Here is a 10,788-nt window from a genome sequence, read left to right on the forward strand (position 1 = left end):
ATCATCTTCTCTGGATGGAGTGGGAGATGCTGGGTTGATTCTGGGTGAAAGGAACTCAGATATGTGGCTAGATGTGTCCAAATTTAGAGCCTGGGATACTTCCCAGTGATTGCATCATATGGGCTTTCATGATGGTCTTTCATGAAGCTCTCAAGTTACTCATTAAAAATTTAACAGCACTCAGGTACAAAGCCAAAAGAGTCTAAACCATTGAGAACCAAGAGTAAAAGAGGAAGATGTAGCCTGGAAAAAGTCATCCAATGACCACACACCTTCTCTAGTTTTCTTCATATGGTTCTCTCAAGCCCAAAAATATGCATGACCTGACAAGAAAAGATGGACCCAGGGAGGAGAATCATCTTTCCCCTAAACCTTCCTACCTTCCCCTACCCCAGACCCAGGCAGAGATAGACTTTTTCAGATTTAGCCAGTACACCCATTCCAACCTGCTCTGGAAACTATGAGATGAGAGGCAGATGGTCAAAGTTCTCATGGTTGACCAGCTGTTCCAATTATTTGTTGCATCACCATAAAATTATTATGGTTTTGATTATATATTTTTGTTCATTACTTTGAGACATGGGATTAGTCAATGCTGAAGCTTAAATGTGGGTACTAAGAAGACTAAATGTGGCAGGAAGTAATGTATAATGGGGTGACAACCAATGGAAGGAAGTAGCTACATTTTGAAATTACCGTGTTAATGAGTATATTATTGGTCAATATCATTGGACCACTTATTGGTGTTAATGACTTGGAGGGCCCCAGGTAACTGTTTTCCAACTTGCAATAAAGACACAGACCAAGACCAGCTATGTAATTTACAAGGTCTGGCACAAAATAAAAATGCCAGGCCCTTTGTCAAAGAGAATCAAACAAACAAACACACATAAACACACACACACACACATACACACAAACACACACACAAAACTTAAGAATTTCAAGATGACATCACAGAGTCCTTTACATACCCATGAAGTAGGTCTTGATGAGGCTCCATACATAGAAGTCTAGAGGGGAGCCAGAACACTATGTCCTACTCAAAATATCTCTACCATTGCCTAGTTTCATTTCAATCTATATATTCCTTGAGTGAAACGTGTCCAGCCAGAGCCATCTTGGATGTTTTCCTGGTCAGCTAATTGCTTCTCCAGGTATTATCCTCAGGTATGCTGGTAAGTTCCCTAGTGGGAACGGGAGAGTAGTTGACACAGAATTCATGGATGCCACAGGAAATCAGATGTAGGTCTCAAATGGTAACAGCCTTGCGATCATTGGTTAAAGAGGAGCATGTGGCTCTTATCAGTCCCATGCTGAGCCCTAAGTTACGAGTGATCTCCTTCTAGAAGATATTTGATAAAAGTAGTCTTGCCCCATATCTGTATTGCTCACTTAGCCACGCTCCTCATCATTGAGGGCTTCCTTCCACTTCCTTTTTTTATGTTTTCCTTTTATTATTTCAATCTCACACACACAAAGCAATGTGGATATAATGAATTTGCAAAAAGTTGTGGGGTCATTAAAAGACATTCTTTAAATTCTACAGGAGTCTTCTTGTGGGAATCAGGGAGTTTTCTTCTGCTTAGATCTAGATGGCCTCAAAGCTCAACTTATTAAAACATTGCAGAGATAATAACAGGAGATGAAAAAGAATGGTTCCCTACATTGTCCTGGTTCTTCTACATATCATCTCTATAACCTGGTGAATCAGTTTTCTATTGTTGCCATAACAAGCTATCAAAACTTTAGTAGCCTAAAACAATATAAAATTAATCTCCAACAATACTGGAAGACAAGAATATGAAATTAGTCTTATGGACATAAAATCAAGGTCCTGCAGAGCTGGTTCTATCTGGAGGCTCTAGGAGACAATCCATTCCTTGCCTCTTTCATCTTCCAGAAGCTGCCTGCTCTCCTGGGCTTGTGGCCACATCACACCAATCTCTGCTGCCCTCATCACAATGCCTTCGTACCTCTTCCTTAGAAGGACATTTCTGATTACGTCTTGGGTCCACTCAGATAATTCAGAATTATCTTATCTCAAAATCATTAACTTAATAACATCTGCAAAATCCTTATGGAATAAGGTAACATTCACAGACTCTGGGGATTAGGGTGTGGACACCTGTCTGGGGCCACCATTCAACCTGCCACATTTGGGTAAATTAAACTATCTGCAACTCACTTTCCTAATCATTAAAATGGAGTACTTACTTCAGAAGGTCATTGTGAAACCAGACAAAGTCATACACATGAAGTGGTTCTCAGACCATAGTGATCAACAGGTAGTACTTAGTAGTAATAATACAACCCTCAACGCTAGTCTCATAGATTACCATTCTGAGGCTCATCTACACATCATAGATGCTGTCTTAGTTGGCGTGGACCGCCATAATACCACAGCCTGGGAGCAGGAACAACAGGAATTAATCTCTCACAGTTCTGGATACTGGGCAGCCCAAGCCCAATGTGCCAGCCAACTTGTATCCCTGGGGAGGGCTCACTTCCTGATTTGTGGATGACACAGTCTCACTGTGTCCATACATGATGGAACGAGGAAGCAACTCTCTGCTATCTCTTCTTACAAGGGCACTAATCCCGTCAAGATGACCCCAGATTCATGAACTCATGGAAACCCACTTACCTTATCCCCAAATACCATCATGTTGGGGGTTAGGGATTCTGGAGCCTTCTCTCTTGTTGCCAAAAAAAAAAAACTTGTCACTTCTACTTTGTAACAATATCCCTTAAGTGAATTGTTGGATATCACTCAAGGTTTCTTGGTTTCTCCCCACTCACTCCACCCCCAAAGGGCACTGCATGAAAAGGAAGACTCAGCACCTCCACAGTCTGTCTACCAGGATAAGGGATATGGATTATCTACACCCCTGCTCTCACATGTCTTTAATGAAATGGTCTTCTGGATCCACGGATGTGCAAGAAGAGCTGCCTCTTGCAGCCTCACGGCAGTCGTGTCACAAAAGAGGTAGAGGTGTTAGGTGTGACAGTGCACTTGGGGCTGAATCCCTCAAAGGAAACATTGACCAAACCCTCATGAAATAAAGACCATGCCCCCCAAAGAGCCTTTTACTGTCTTCCACGATGTTATATTCGGTTATGAACCACAACCATTCAGTCCTGTTCTCAAACAGGTCTCTGCATCCTCCTAAGGCTTCTCCGAAGATCTGCCAAAAGTGACCAATCAGAATTTGTGTCTTCACCAGAGGGTCACAGTCTTGGAGCTTCAGGGGAAAAACTGTAGGACGTACTCTGAACTACTGTTGCCTCAAAGAGACTCTTCAGAACAGGTTTCCAAGATGGCAGCACTGACTCAATGCTCAGACTGTGCCAGTGAGCAAAGCCAGGACTACTGGGACTCTCAGTCTGGAAGCATATGTACCTCATGAAATCAGACGACTGACTCAAGATCCAGCAGAGTGAGAAGTAATGACATAGGACTGAGTGAACGGATTCAAGATGTGCCATTGTGGTTATTTGTTTGGAATATTGATGGCATTCTGTTTGATGTTCTACTTGTATGGCTATTTGTGGAAACATTATTTCTTTCTCCTTAAACGAATTAGTAGACTGTGTATTTGTAAATCCACAACAACCGTCTTTAAACATTACCTCATCTTCACCTACCCTCAAAATTCAGAAAAAAATGCTTCTACTGAGTTTCATTCACTTTCATGATGATAGAACCATTTGCATAGGTTTAATAAAACTCTGTCCTCTTGTTTACAAAGATACCATTGGAAAAATCGATTCTGCAGCAAGGCCATATATACAGGGTGATATCTGAGAGTGACTGTTTTTAATCAAAGACCATCAGACCACTACTAAGGAGCAATTGTTGGTGTTACATGTGGAGCTAATGTCTCCAAAACCTTCATAAGAAAACTAATATGATATCTGGCATCCAGGATCCCAGTCTCTCAGGTATTAAGGAAGTCCACTCCCTGGTAGTCCAGAAACCTAAGCAAATTTTGGAGACCTCAGGAAGAGGGAAATTCACTGAGATTTATGGGTACAGCATGCAAAGTTTATTGGAGAAAGTGTTTGGGCCTTGGTTTCCTACTCCTAGGGTAGAAGAAAGGCAGGGGCTTTGAGAAGTCTGATTCAAAATTCATGTTGAAAATTTCCAAAGGAAGCTTATCCTTTGGAATTGATACTTGCTTAATATGATTAGGATCTAGATTTCCCGAGCAAACTCAAGGAGGCTTTTCCGGTTAATTAAGATTCTTGCTGCATTGTATAAATAATCAGGCCATGCAAAGTAAAAACAATCTACTAGGATCAACAACACTTGTTGGAGACTGCTTATGATCACAAAGTAGAGAACGCTATGAAAATGATCCAAATCTTAGAAATAGGGAAGAGAGATTACTGGAGTGTTCTATTGTTCTGTGTGGTGCTGTGCTTGATGATCACCCGTGATATTTTACAACACTTTAAAGGCAGAGAGGGTTTTTGCACATCTCTGCCTTATAGATACTCAGCGAATTTTCTGTCTGGTGGAATATAGAACTCAAAAATTACATTTTGCTACTCTCTTGAACACATCAATCCTTGATTTCAAATGAAGTTTGTGTTTCTGTTTGTTTGTGTTTTTTGTTTTATTCTTTGCTTATTTGTTTTTAACTAGGTTTCACACCCAGCATGGAGCCCAAACTCAAGACCCTAAGGTCAAGACCTGAGCTGAGATCAAGAGTCAGACGCTAAAGTGATTGAGCCACTCAAAGGAACTTTGATGCAATTATACTATCATACTGGTTCTCTAGTCAAGCCATGAGTTGAGCAAAATCTTTGATGTGTTTATACTTGCCCGAGAGGCATGATTTTGCTTTTTTTCAAAACTGCACTCAGACAAGAAAGAGAGGGAGAAATAGCATGATTCAAGCCTTGGAGGTGGAAATATACTGGACAGAGGCAGAGAACAGCTAACAATTTGGAGTGCAGGAATCATTACCAGCCTTTACTGAGGGCCCACTGTGTCCCAGGCACTGGCCTCTCCCTCATTATCACCTTCGTTCCTTACAAAAGTGTAAACAGATATTAACGGGAACAGTGATATCAAGAAGAATCTCATTCTTGGAAGAGAAGTTGAGACTGATTATAACGACTGTTGAATACCAGGCCAAGGAATGTGGATTCTAAGCCCTAGGCAGTAGAAGATTTCCAGGAAGCAGAGACCTAAGAAAACTATCCCAATGGGTTAACCTGGTAACTGCAACTAGGACTGGAGAGGAAGAGATCAGGGGTACTGTACCCTCACACTGCACACACTGTCCCTCTCTTACCATATTGTAGGTTGAATTGTGTCCTTCTAAAGAAGTCCTAACTCCTGGTACCTGAGAATGTGACCTACTTTGGAGCACGGTCTCTGAGATGTCATGTCATGAAGTTAAGGTTGAGTCCTACTCCAATGCTTGGAATCGTTTAATTCACAGTGAGGGAAGTTTACACAGAGATACACACAGAGAACACCATGTGACAAAAGAGGCAGAGATTGGAGTGAAGCATCTAGAAGGCAAATAACAAAACAGGCCAGCCAGCACCAGAAGCTAAGAAGCAGCAAAGAAGGATCCTTCCCCGGAGACTTCATGGAGAGTATGGCCCTGGGAACGTCTCGGTTTGGCACTTGTAGCCTGTGCCAGTGAGACAGTAGCCATAACAATGAGACAGTAAGTTTCTGCTCTTTAAGCAACAGTTTGTGGTCATTTGCTACAGCAGCTCCTGGGGGAACTAATATAGATTTTAAGGCCAAAAAGTACGGTCCTGCTCTGGTAATTGAATAACATGTAGGAGTCGTTTTGAAATTGAGTAATGCATGGAGGCTCGAAGAATTCTAAGGTACATGATAAAAAAAGGCCTAGATTGCCCTTAGAGTATGTCAGTGGTAGGATGAACATCAAGGTCACTTTCTGGTGAGGTCCCAGAGAGGGGTGGGGACCACGCTGCTGGACATTGGAGGGACGATGGCACTTGCTATAAAATGGCAGGGGGCAGGGGGCAGAGGGCAGGGAGGCACAGAAAGGGATTATATGCTTTTTCAATCCCAGATAATATTTATATTATCCAGACTCTAAATTCTGGTTGAAACATTTTGCTTATTTGTCTGAAGCATTTCCTCCTGTTCTTTCTTTTGGAGTGAATTCCTTCATTTCTTCATTTTGGATGAAAAAGAAATAATGAAAAAATAAAGATTAAAAGTTAAAAATTTAAAACAACACAAAAAAAAGTCAAATAATGGACGCTAGTTCCTAGGTGTGTTCTGGTCTGGTTGCTGAAAGAAACTCAGTAGAATAGAGAAAAAAGGGAAAGAAAGGGGGGAAAAGGGAATAAAAAGAAAATGTTTGATAATTAAAAAAATGAATACAATAAAACAGAATAGAGTGAAATGCTGACAGTAAAATGGAATAAAAAAATTTACAAGAAACTAAAAAATACAGTAGATATAATTTAAAGAAAAATATTTTTTATAAAATTCAAAAAATAAAAATAAATTTTTTCTCTTTCTATATTCAAGTATAAGAAAAGAAGAAGAAAAAAGAATGAATGGATGGACTAGCGAACAGAATGAAATATGAGTGAAATTATATCCAGTTTCCACTAGAAGTCAAACTATGAAGAAATCTATAGTCTGTAAACTAAGGTGGTGGAGAGACTCATGTTCCTCTAGAGCTTGGTTGGCACAGTTGGATAGGGCTTGGTGTGATGGCTCCGTTTACACTAGATGGCACTGCTTAGATTACTGGGGTAGATCATTGTGGTGCCTGTATCCATGAATGCACATGGGTGGGAGAGATGTAAATGGTATCACCAACCTACCCAGTCTCTAGAATCAGAACTCTGTGCTCTCACTGACTGGCAATCATGCACCCCTCCTTTGTCCCTGGCTTCTGTCCACTCCCTGCTTCTACACTATCCAGAACCAAGTCAACAGCCTGCCAGGTGGTACCTCCCTTCTGAATTTTATCTCAGATGAGGCTGTGATTCCAAACCCCTCAGTTCTGAGGGCCCTGTGGCTTGGACACACTCTGACCCCCTCAGGGAGTGTCTTGCCAAGACTTGCTTGGGTGCTGGCTGCCCTTGCCCCCAGGAAAATTTGCATGACCATGTTGCTGCTGAAGCCCAGAGATTATGGCCAGGTGAAACATTCCCAGAAAAAAATCATGCAATCTTGTAGCAGCAGCATGTAAGAGATTATGGTAAATCACACCACACATCTGGCATCAGGTTTCACTGCTTCCTAACACCCTTGCTCAACACCAGCAAATGGCTGTTCTCTAGGGTCTGCTGGGACCTTTGCCTGTGGGGAAGCTGCATAGCCTCTACCAAATGTCCTCTTAACTGGGGAACCACCTCTCCCCATGTGGCCAGAGACCCCTCACCCTTGGACCTTGCTGTCTATTCCTGGGGATTTGCCCTTCCCACCAGAACACCACCAGGCATTGAGCTGTATAACTTCAAACCCTGTGCTCCCATGTTTATAGAGTGGCATTGAACTTTCTTCTTTCTCCTTTCTCTCTTTCTTGTTCAGTCCCTTATGTGTGTTTCCACTCTTTCCCTTTCTCTCCAGCTGCTTCCAGGAAGAATTTTTACTGTACTCTCCCCCCTGTCTCAATCCTCTTTCCACAAGCAAAAATAGTTCCCTAACATCTGAGCCTTCTCTCTCCACCAGTTCACCTCTCCATGCTGCATACCTGTGAAGTTCTGTGGCTCAAGTTATGAAGATTGTTGTGTTAATCCTCAGATACATTTTCTAGGTGTTAAAAATGCTTTGGTGCTGACCTAGCTGAAATTCAGGGATGACAGAAACAGAAAACTTCCAAAACTCTGCCATCTTGGCCCCTTCTCCTAAGTGACTATTTCTAAAAGGATTGTGAGCTTCTTTGTGTTGTGCTTCTCTAATGCTTGAGATTAATTAAAAGTTCAGTCTACACCGGGACTTATTGATAGAACATGGAAATGTGCTTTGGGAAACCTTAGAATGGATAATGTGAAAAGTACCAAGGAGAAAAGTAGAAAAGGAGTAGAGACACCTCTTATTGTTATACGTATATTAAAGACAATTTTTGTTCCAGGAAAACCAGAAAGGTCTCTGAAGCCTTGGTTACACATAATATCTATCAGTGAATAATTAATGAATCCAAGGAAAAAGTAGTGTTTAACTGGCAGGGGGTTGAGAATTTGGCTGGGAATTTCCAAGGAAAAGGAGGAGAGATGTGCTGAGGGTAAACCAAAACTAGCTCCAAAATCATCTCGAACTTTTACCAAAAAGTAAAACTCAGTGTTCTTAGAAGAAATAACAAAGGGGGTCACCTGAGTGGCTCAGTCCATTGAGCATCTGACTCTTGGTTTCGGCTCAGGTCATGATCTCACAGTTCATAGGTTTGAGCCCTGCATCGGGTTCTGCACTGATGTGTGGAGTCTGCTTGGGATTCTTTCTCTCTCTGCCTCTCCCCTGTTCATGCTCTCTCTCTCTCTTACTCTCAAAGTAAATAATTAACTAATTTTAAATTAAGTAATAAAATAACAGGAAAGTTATTTTCCAAGAAAAAGTGGACTCCAATCTTATAGAAATATGAGAGAAGATTTTTATTTTAATAACAAGCAAACAATTCAACTGGGAGGCGGTGTAAGTAATGAAGGTCTGAGGTGATGGAGGTGAAGTGGCAACAGTTAGTTTCACATGAAAAGAAGAGAACTGGTTATTCACAAATATATTGCATTGAGGTCAGTCAAAGAGTTGCTATCATACATCTGAATACAGCAAACAGTTGTTCTCTTCTGTGTTGAATCTCCGTCTTTCAACTGCTCTTTCTGGCATTTCACTTAGTTGAGTTCTTAGAGGTCTATTTTCCAAAAAACTCTTTGTCCTTCAGTAGGCAGCTGATAAGGAACAATTTGAATGCTTCTGTAAAACTCTTACTACATAAATGTCCATTCATCTGGAAAGAATTCTATAAACATCTCCACCGATAGATTACCCAACACGAAGAACAAATCTTTCTAACAAATCATAGGGGGAAGGTGATCACTGTGTCCTAAAGGAAAAATAAGTGAGTAGAAGCAACAGAGGGAGAAGATCCACCAATCTAGAAAGAAACCAGATTTTTCTCGGGATAAATAGACAAAGTTTGGGGCCACCTTTATACCTTCTACTCTGGAGTTCCACAAATTGAGAATTCGTCCCTCCCCTGTTAAGTCAATCAAACATCTACCAATCTCCAACACTGAATCTGATTATACCCCTTAGTCCTGAGAGTCTGAGAGACAGAAGCGAGAGTGCTCCAAGGTTGGCGAATGAGTTCAGGGGTGCGGGGGCTGGGTTGGGGGGGGGGGGTGGCAGACAGTGGGCAGGGCCAGCGGGAAATATGCAGGAAATAGGGAGATCTTTTCATTCAGGTAAATCTTACATAAACAGGTGAGAGAAAACAGGAAAAACTATCTGCAGTGCTTCCATGATCAATTCAAGGTTCCTGCAATGAGTCTCACCTTCATATCTGGCGTTCTGCTGCTTTAGGGCATAGAAAGCCTCTTTCCCTGCCAATTCTCTCCATTTGTTCCTTTCATTTCTGCCGCTCCAGTTTATCCTCCAGCTTCCTGATTTTTTCTCCAAACTCCTCTCTTACCTGCACTCTCTGTCTCTCTAGCTGTGCTCCATAAAATTCTTGCATCTCTTGGATTTGTTTCTGAATCTCCTCTTTGGCCTTTTGGTACATCTTCTTAGTGTAGCATCGTCCTTCATTCTACGCCACAATGCGCTAGACCAGGGCCAGGAGCTGGCTTCTCTGGGCCTCCTGCTCAGCTCCTGTCGCACCATTCTTGTACACGCAGTAGTGATCACGGAACTAGCCCTCCAGCCCTCGGATGCCTTCGGGTGCTTCCTCTAAGTGATCATGGAAATTGATGCCATCCAAGTCATCTTTCCGGGTGAATAAGAGAATCAAGTATCTCCTAGCTCTGAGTCCAAATATTTACTGGATCTTTTCCATGGCGTTGTGCTCTTCCTGCATGTACGGGACCAGCTGTCCCATCAGGGGCAGGGTGTGAGGTCCTGGGGAGGTCAGGAAGATGTAGCGAGTAAACTCTTTGCAGGTGTCAGCATCCTGTGCCTCGGTGTCAAAAATGCCTGGTGTATCCACGACTCAATTTCTCTTACCTGCCATCTGCTGCTCCCTTTCTTACAGGTCTTGGTGGCATATGTTGTGGCAGTGCTAGAAGGAAACACTTTCTCTCCAAGGGTGCTGTTGCCCATGGCACTTTTCTCTGCTCCGATCTTACCCACTAAGATGAGTCTCAACTGTGAATCTCTGCCATCTTGGTTTCCAAGCCCTGGGACATCAGGAAACAAAAGCCACAGCATTAGGAGGTAATCCCACTGCTTCCTCTCTACAGCCTCCCATTTCCCCTCACACACAACCCTCCTCTGTTGCCCCAGGGTCCCCTCCCATAAGTGACGGCTGCATTCCCAGGAACTCTATAGAAGACCCGTTTGGAGAAACCTATTCAAAGTCTATAGGAAGCCTGAAGTTCTCTTGCAATACTTGGGGAATGCCCAAGTACTTTCCAGGATTTCCTGGAGCTTCTTACTATTACTTTTTGTACCTAAGTAGCCCACAGAAGAGGAAACAAAATATTGTAGTTTACAAAGAGAATTCTGAGCTGCTGCTGCTGGTAGCTATTCCTCATAAGAGCAATGCAGCAAGTAACACAAAATCTGTCTTTGGGGCATCTCAGTAGGAGATTCCCCTCCCCCATTTATATTCAGAATGG

The 10,788-nt window shown here is 42.3% G+C and overlaps 1 pseudogene; it reads right to left on the minus strand.

Annotated features, from left to right (window-relative positions):
• Nucleotides 1-9,362: 9,362 nt before the first annotated feature.
• LOC107180144 lies at nt 9,363-10,378 on the minus strand (annotated as a pseudogene).
• Between the last annotated feature and the right edge of the window lie 410 nt (nt 10,379-10,788).

This window comes from Panthera tigris, chromosome A2, assembly GCF_018350195.1.
Source record: "Panthera tigris isolate Pti1 chromosome A2, P.tigris_Pti1_mat1.1, whole genome shotgun sequence".
Lineage (NCBI taxonomy): Eukaryota > Metazoa > Chordata > Mammalia > Carnivora > Felidae > Panthera > Panthera tigris.